This window comes from Tachysurus fulvidraco, chromosome 20 (genome assembly GCF_022655615.1).
Source record: "Tachysurus fulvidraco isolate hzauxx_2018 chromosome 20, HZAU_PFXX_2.0, whole genome shotgun sequence".
NCBI classification, from domain to species: Eukaryota; Metazoa; Chordata; class Actinopteri; order Siluriformes; family Bagridae; genus Tachysurus; species Tachysurus fulvidraco.
In genome coordinates this window covers 14,863,147-14,871,199 of record NC_062537.1, presented here as the reverse complement: position 1 = coordinate 14,871,199, position 8,053 = coordinate 14,863,147, and the positions used below count along the sequence as shown (strand labels likewise).

General features: G+C 36.9%; 1 protein-coding gene across 1 annotated transcript in view; it reads left to right on the top strand.

The window, feature by feature from the left end:
* The first annotated feature begins 408 nt into the window (after positions 1–408).
* LOC113639317 (A-kinase anchor protein 2) overlaps positions 409–8,053 on the top strand; it is a 72,151-nt gene continuing 64,506 nt past the window's right edge. Inside the window, exon 1 of the mRNA XM_047804961.1 lies at positions 409–602. The gene's annotated coding sequence lies outside the window, so the exon portion shown is untranslated. The remainder of the gene's footprint in view (positions 603–8,053) is intronic.

Here is an 8,053-nt window from a genome sequence, read left to right as displayed (position 1 = left end):
TGACCTATGTGTCCTGACACTGACATCACCAGTTTAAATGTCTCAGGTGAAAGTTTTAGGCAGCAACATTTTAGATTCAGAGTTATGAAATCACTCTTATGAATAAATCAATGATAGCATAACATTTTTAAATCTACTTATGAGGCAAACTCCTAAATCCATAAAGTAAACAGTTATAACAGCAGTCGGACTGTATTCTGTCTCATTATCTCAAGCATTATGGTATCCTGTATTTGAATATGTGTGTGAATGCGTGTAATAAACTGATGTACTGTATTCTGCAACATCGTCTTCATTCTATATTTCATAGGATGGTAAATGTTAGTGTATTGTCTATAGTAATAATTGTAGACCCCTCCCTCCTTTACTTCACATTCTCTCTCTCTCTCTTGCTGCAGGCGAGTTGGAGGAGATGCTCACCACTCGCTGCCACCCAGAGCCTGACTGATTCTGCAGGAAGGACAGGCTGTCTCTCGGTCTTCCAATATATGACAGAGCCAAAGAAAGAAGATTGAAAGACAAGACAACACGAGACATCGATAGAAAGGGGAAGGGACAGCCATAAGGGGCACAGCCCTTACGAGGAAAGCCCCGGCTTCTGAGTGAGTATTTCCATTTTCCCGTTTCCTTCCTCTAGAGGGTTGGACATGATGGTCAGGTTGCCATAGCAACAGCAGCCAGGGCAACTGTAGGATGGTGATGTGATGTGCTGGCTTCTGTATGTTGCCGTGGCTTCCTGTATTTGGATGTGTGCTTTTCTGTATGCCTGTGTATGTCTGTGTATGTAAGTGTCTGTGTGTGCATGTAAGAAACATGAATATGACACTGGAGTTATCTGAGACACGCACTGCATTTATACAGAAAGATACAGAAAGCTATGATGACCAGAAGGTACTGTTGTACCTCTACTCTAGGAGGATATAATGGGGCGTTGTCTCCATTCAGCTCACTGATCCATGCTTGTGTAATGGAAGCATATCGGGATTCAGTTAGCAGGAACATTTCAGAGTGTGGTTAAGACTAGCAGGTATATAGCACATTATGTATACACATACCCTACTCTATGTAGACATCAGAGACAGATCAATGTGCATAGCATTACTGAAAGAGCATACAGCTTATTCAGCTTTTCCTCTCCAGATGGTCGATATCATTATAAAATATTCGGTCTATGTCGTTTATTTATCTTCTTATCTTCTTTGTTCTTTACAATCTCAACGTAATTAATAACGTTAATTAAAATAATATATCTTGGTTTAGCAAAACTTCCCATTGCTTATTATTGTCATTGAAAAACATCTTTTGGGACAGTGGTCACTCATCAAAGAGACGTATTCTTGAAGAAAATTAAACACTATTATACCTCAGCACTGTTCGGTTCACAAGGTGTTGATTACTTGTCTATAACAGCAGCTTTGGCTGTAATTCATATTACAGGTTCCTGTTATTGCACATACTGTATAGAGCTCATTTTTAAGTACTTGCAAAATGAAAGCCAAATTATAATAATAAATTATGTCTTTGGGACAAAGGAGTTTGCAAAAGACTTTTCTTTCAAAACGTGTTTATTTTTTGTTTGTTTTTTTTTTGTTATTGTTGTTCATTCGTTTTTTAGTCTTGTTAAGAGCGAGCATGACTTGTAAACATTGGAAGTAATTATACATTTTTATATAGCATTACATTAAACAATTAAAAATGGTAATCAGCAGCAAAGTACTATGCTATACAAGTTACAACCAATATATTAAAAATATATATGTTTAAAGAATTGCCATCAGATTCTGGCAAACCAATCAAATCAAATCTGAAATTACTTAAATTCCACTAATACAAACTGGAAAGAATTTGTAAAACTTAACTAAAAAGCATAGTTTCTGCTATGTCATAATATTTCTGATGGCTACAATGTGCTTGGCTAATTCATAGGAATTCTTTTGACTCCATGACTAAGCCAACCTGTAATTTCAGTCTGTCACTCCAGTACAGCTGCTCTCCAACACGTGTTAAGAGAAACCCAGTGGAGATTACGAGTACTAGAAGCTATCTGACTAGACCACTCAGAGGTCTGAGGACATCACTGTAATTTATGACTTCCCATGAAAAAGAAAACAGCTGGCCAACTTCTTCAGACTTCCTGGCCAAATCTGTTGTACTAATGCTAAAGGGCTAAATAAGAGTATTTTAGAAACCAGGGTTTGCTTAAAAGTTTTAGCATGAAGAGCAATTAAGACTGTCTGAAGTCTATAAATGTAAGGTATTATCAACAGTTTAATGTGGAACTGAATGAACTGAATTCTGATACTAGTGAAACTTGAATTTTTTGTGACACTATTATCACCTCCTGGTTCTACAATTTGCAAAAATTTAAGTTTAAATTTAAGTTGAAACAGACGCTTATCGTTAGCGGTTACAGCATTGCAGCTGTCACATTCCAGCCTTAAATTAGCACGAGTCATGAGATTAGCATCAGTCGAGACACAGAAAAATGTAGTCATCTGTGAAAAAGCACTGTTTCATTTACTGTAAGCCTATTATTTACATTAGATATAAATTCAAGTCTCTCATATACATATGAGCAGTATTTTATACGGGGTCTATCCTAGAGCAGTGATTGCTCAGTTGTTATAGCTATGTGATAACATAATCCTGGAGCTTCTAGTTGATTTAAACTGAATGCTACCAGCAAAGCAGTAAAACAAGATGCCATGTCCAGACTGCAGACCAGTATTTGAAATCGTATACAGTACACATCCTACATAAGTGACACTTTAACATAAGAGGAGTTATATTGCAATTAGAATGGGAGTCAATTGGACGGTTCCCTAACACTCGCCAGTCAGTATCCTAAGTCACTAATGGATTAAATAAGAAAATTCCCAGGTGGCAGCCAATTTTTGGTTTACACTGAATACAGAGACATTTAGATATGCCAAGAGCACTGAAAAGGTCCAGGGCAAATCCAACCATAAACACAGGGAGCACAAATACAGGGTTAGACAGCATGAGAGAAAGACCAGAGTTACTGTGCGTCATATTTCCTGGGTCATGTCCTCAATGTTCACTTTCTGTTAACTCTAGCATAAAGAAACACTGGTTAGAGAAAATCTATTCTTAGCCATCGATGAGAGATTGCAAAAAGAGTATGCTAAAGTATAAAAGCATAAATCTAATTGTCTCATATGTTACATCATGTACATGTCATGTGTTTGACCACATGGTATACTGAGAGTAATATGTAACTTTTTAACATGGCAACAGCTGAAAGTGTATGAGAACTCATGTGTGTGGGAGTTTTCTGTATGTTTTAGCACTCCTAAATATTCATAATGAAGGAATTGCATATGGATGTAATCTTTTTCTATATATTTTTACCTTTTGCTTGTTCAGATGATTGTTTATTGTAGCTATTCCTTTATTTGATCTATTATATAGTTTATTAATTAGCTATTTTTATCCTTTTTATACATTTATTCTATATCATTTAATTTCTTATAACCCGGCAGTCAAAAACATTTCAATACACATTGTACTGTGTATGGTTATGAAGGTGAACAATTTTATTTGAGTTTGAATGGGAAAGAATAAAGGTAGGGATGAACAGAGGAACAGAGGGAGTCAAGTGTTTTGCGCTACTCTATGGAAATGATCATTTAAATCATTTAATTGGATATGGGCTACATTAAAATCTCTCAAGATGTTCTATACATTACTTCATATAAGATCAATATTAGATCATTTATCCGGTTGTGATTAGTTTTCCACACTGCAAGGACTGTTAATCTGACACCTTCAAACACCCAGATACAACAAATAAATTCTCATTTGAAGCGCTTTATAAAATATTCATTACAGTGTTAGTACATTTACATCTCAGTGTAGCCAATTTAATAACTGCGTATCACAGAAACCACATCAGCCATTAAAAAATGACACATAGGCAGTCTGACCATGTCTTTGCCACTGTTTTGAAACAAAGCTTGAAAACATTGCCGGCTGGCTCACTCGCAGTGTGTTGTACTTTAGATGAGTTTAAGGGCCATTCAGTGTGTGTATATTTGGTCTCCGATTCCCAGATTTTGCACATCTGGAAGGCATCAGTCTGCCTCGCTGGCTCGTGGGATGAAGTCACTGTGCCAAAGGAACAAAGTTGCTTTTGTATTTTGATGACGGTGTGGTCGGGGACTGCAAGCAGGAAGATAAATCAGCCAATCGGAATGCTTGGTTTGCAATAGTTAAGTGAGAACGAAGGGATTTTTTTGGCCCTGGCTTAACTTGTAAATATGTGCGGCACTAATTTGCTTTATTACAGCATAAGAAAAAAAAACCCTAGTGTTTTCTACAAATAGATGAGTTAAAGCATTACACTCTAGTTCTATCAGGATAATAGACAAATATCAATTTGGGATTTCTCGTTCCTGCTAATGCTTTCAGAATTCCATCACATGGTGTGTTAAGGTGTAGTGCTGACAAGTCAGCCTACTGTACTGGGAGTTTAAGCACATACCTGGCAAAACAGGTCAGTGAAATATGTTACACAGGGGCCTGCTAAATGATTTAACTCGCTGCTGTGCAGTCGGCAGACTCAAAAGGTCTCTTAAGTGATGATCTGGTGTGTACGGGAGCTGTGTGTTTTCTGGCTTTTAACCTTTTTCCAGTTGTTACATGAATGACCAGGAATTTCCTGTCCTCAATAGTGCAATTTATTATCCACCATCATGACAGATCTGAATGATTTTTTTTTAACTGTGTGAGCATGCAAGGGAATTCTATTACATCTATTATGGAATTAGATTATTTCTAGTATGTAGAACTGGTGACAGAGCCTGCTGTGGAGAGAAAATCTATCTACTTGTCATCCACCAGAGCCAAGTACTCTTTGGCACTTTCCCATCAGGTCTAATGCTAGTTGACTGGTGCAAAACTTTGGCTGGAAGAGATGTCCCAGGATAATAATTACCCAGTGTTATTAGCGCCCCCTCTCGCTCTTGGACGATCAGCCAAATGTTTTCTGCCACTCAATTATTTATGCTACATTAAGAATTACCTTGTGGCTCTGTGAGCTTTGGATGCTCCTGACATGCTATTAACATTATTCCATCGTCTTACATTAGGTTTCTGCATTTAGTTATACTTCTGCAATTTTTATATTTCCATACAGAGCATTAATCATTGTCAAATAATACATGCTAAAGTATAGGTATAGGTATAATCTCAATAGGTATGAGAGGCGACAGCTTCATATGCAATATGCAGGATAATATATGTTTGTGGCAGCTTGGATAAACTACGGCAGGTTATGTTTGTAACCCGGTTCCATGAGAAGTATCAAAGCTTCAAAATATGCTATAGGGATAAAAACAGCCTATTTATTTTTTTAGACAAAATTGAATGTGTCATGTGGCAATGGATTTTCCTGAAACATTGGAACATGAACACCCATAATTACAAACACTAGACTATGAGCAAGGCTGTGGAACACACAACAATACACACACACACACACACACACACACACACAAACACACACACACACACACACACACACACACACACACACACACACACACACACACACACACACACACACACACACACACACACACACACAACTATGTCAAAAAGCTTGATGATGAAGCCTAAAGAAAGCAGGATTTAATTAGGAGTAACATAGTATAGGTATGAGTGATAATTGGGTGAAACGTTGCTTGGATATGAGGCATGCTAGGGCTGATAGGTAATGTAGTTCATTGTTAGTTCGAGCATAATGCTACCATTTCATCAGTTTTGCATGTTCTGGGGAGTTTTCCAAGACACAATATGTTTAAGCTGTTGATTCCCGACATTTAGCTGAATAAAGTTTTAGTTCAAATCACATGCAAAAGTGTCACTTTTTCAAGTTTAAATATTTCATATCCACAAAAGTTGAAAAGTTCATGCTGTAGAATGAAGCTTTTAATTAATAAACTACAACCTCTGTTATTTAAAGCAGTTTTAACTTGTTAATAGCATCAAGTGTTTTGTTGTCCAAATGCACAAGCAGCCATTAGCATGGTAATATTTGTGGCTGGAGGATGCTACAGAGGCCACTTCTCTGTTCTTTTATAAAACGGTCCATGACCATTAAAACTGGACCTGTGAATAATGCATGAGGAAAAAGGCAAGCCCATTCTTTTTTTTGCTACAGTACAAAAAACTGCTGTAATGCAGTACATTTGTGTTGGAATCACATCCAGTGCATTTCTAACTATTCCCACAACCTTCACACACACACACACACACACACACACACACACACACACACACACACACACACACACACACACACACACACACACACACACACACACACACACACACACACACACACACACACACACACACACACACAGGCACATAGCTCAGCCTTTTCCATATAAGGACTTTTCAGATTTCTCCAGCTGAGAGCAAGGATGAAGGGAGCTGGTTGGTCCCCGTCCTGCCGTCCTCGGCTTCACAGAAACAATAGTAAAAATGGAATTCAGAGATCACTGGAAAGCTGTATCACATGATTTAAACTTAGATTCAGTCATTTAACTGTTTAAGACAAGAATCACAGGAGTCATGAGGCAGATAGATAGATAGATAGATAGATAGATAGATAGATAGATAGATAGATAGATAGATAGATAGATAGATAGATAGATAGATAGATAGATAGATAGATAGATAGATAGATAGATAGATAGATAGATAGATACTTTATTGAATCTGAAAGAAATTCAAGCATCTAGTAGCAACATACAAAAAGATACACATACTGTATGCATGACTTTCGCACCCCACGTCCTTTCACCTTCTGTGAATTAGCTTTACCATTGAATGAATATTATTCATGTTCTCTCTGGCAAGTGCCTTAGCTTACAAAGAAGGGTCTATTATTAGTAATTTACCATCATATCTCTTAGGAAATGTTCATATTTTCAATAGTTCTACATTTTAAATTCCAATAAAAATGTATTTGTATAGTGCTTTTAACAATGAAAATTGTCTCAAAGCAGCATTACAGAACAAAGTTAATTATATAATTATATATAAAGATTATTATAATACAAAAATTGTAAATAAAAAAAAGATTAATATTAGATATATTTGTATATATTTGTATTTATCCCCAATGAACAAGCCTGAGGTGACTGACATGACTTTGGTGAGGAAAAGGCCTTGAGAAAAACCAAACTCAAAGCGGAACCCGTCCTCATTTGGGTGACACTGAAGGGTGTGAATATAAATACACATTTTGACAATTGTGTATTGATGAGGAGGCAGTTGTCCTCAAAGACCATATGTAGTTGGCATCTCCTCTTAGAATGTCCAAATATTTCATGAAGCAAAGTCCAACTGGAGCTGGTACATCTCTAGATGTCCCAGGATCCTCACACGGTTGGCCTCATATCAGTGAAGGTACAAAATCTTCATGACATGGAAGACAATCGGAGCTGGTACAATTTCTAGATGCCGGGATGGGTAGAAAGAGGGAAGCAGTGGAGAGGAATTAGTGTAGCTCCGCATTGTTTTGTTTCATTCTGCTTTTATGCTGTCCATATTTTCTATATTCAAACTCAAATTGAAGAAAATTAGAAAAAAACAGCTATGTGCTAACTAGTAAAATGTTACTAGCTGCTATTAGCTACCTTGCATGTTCCTCTGGCATAGCTGCATATCCATTTTATCATGTACTGAGCTTTTAAAGTCAATTCATATTTTTAATGCAATATAAGAATAGTAGATAGATCATTAAGTGAATATGCAGTAAACTCCACCTCCACTCGATTTTAATTTCTTACCATGCTTAAAGAATTACATGTTTTTTATTTGCCTAGATTTCACTGGTTGGCTGGGTTTAAATGCAAGGAAAAAAGTTTAAGGTTATTCATAATAACCTTAATATACATACATATGACATACATAAGAGAGAAAGAGAGAGAGAGAGAGAGAGAGAGAGAGAGAGAGAGAGAGAGAGAGAGAGAGAACAATCTCCAGTGTAAGACTTCTCTTCTGCCTCCCATCAGTGTCT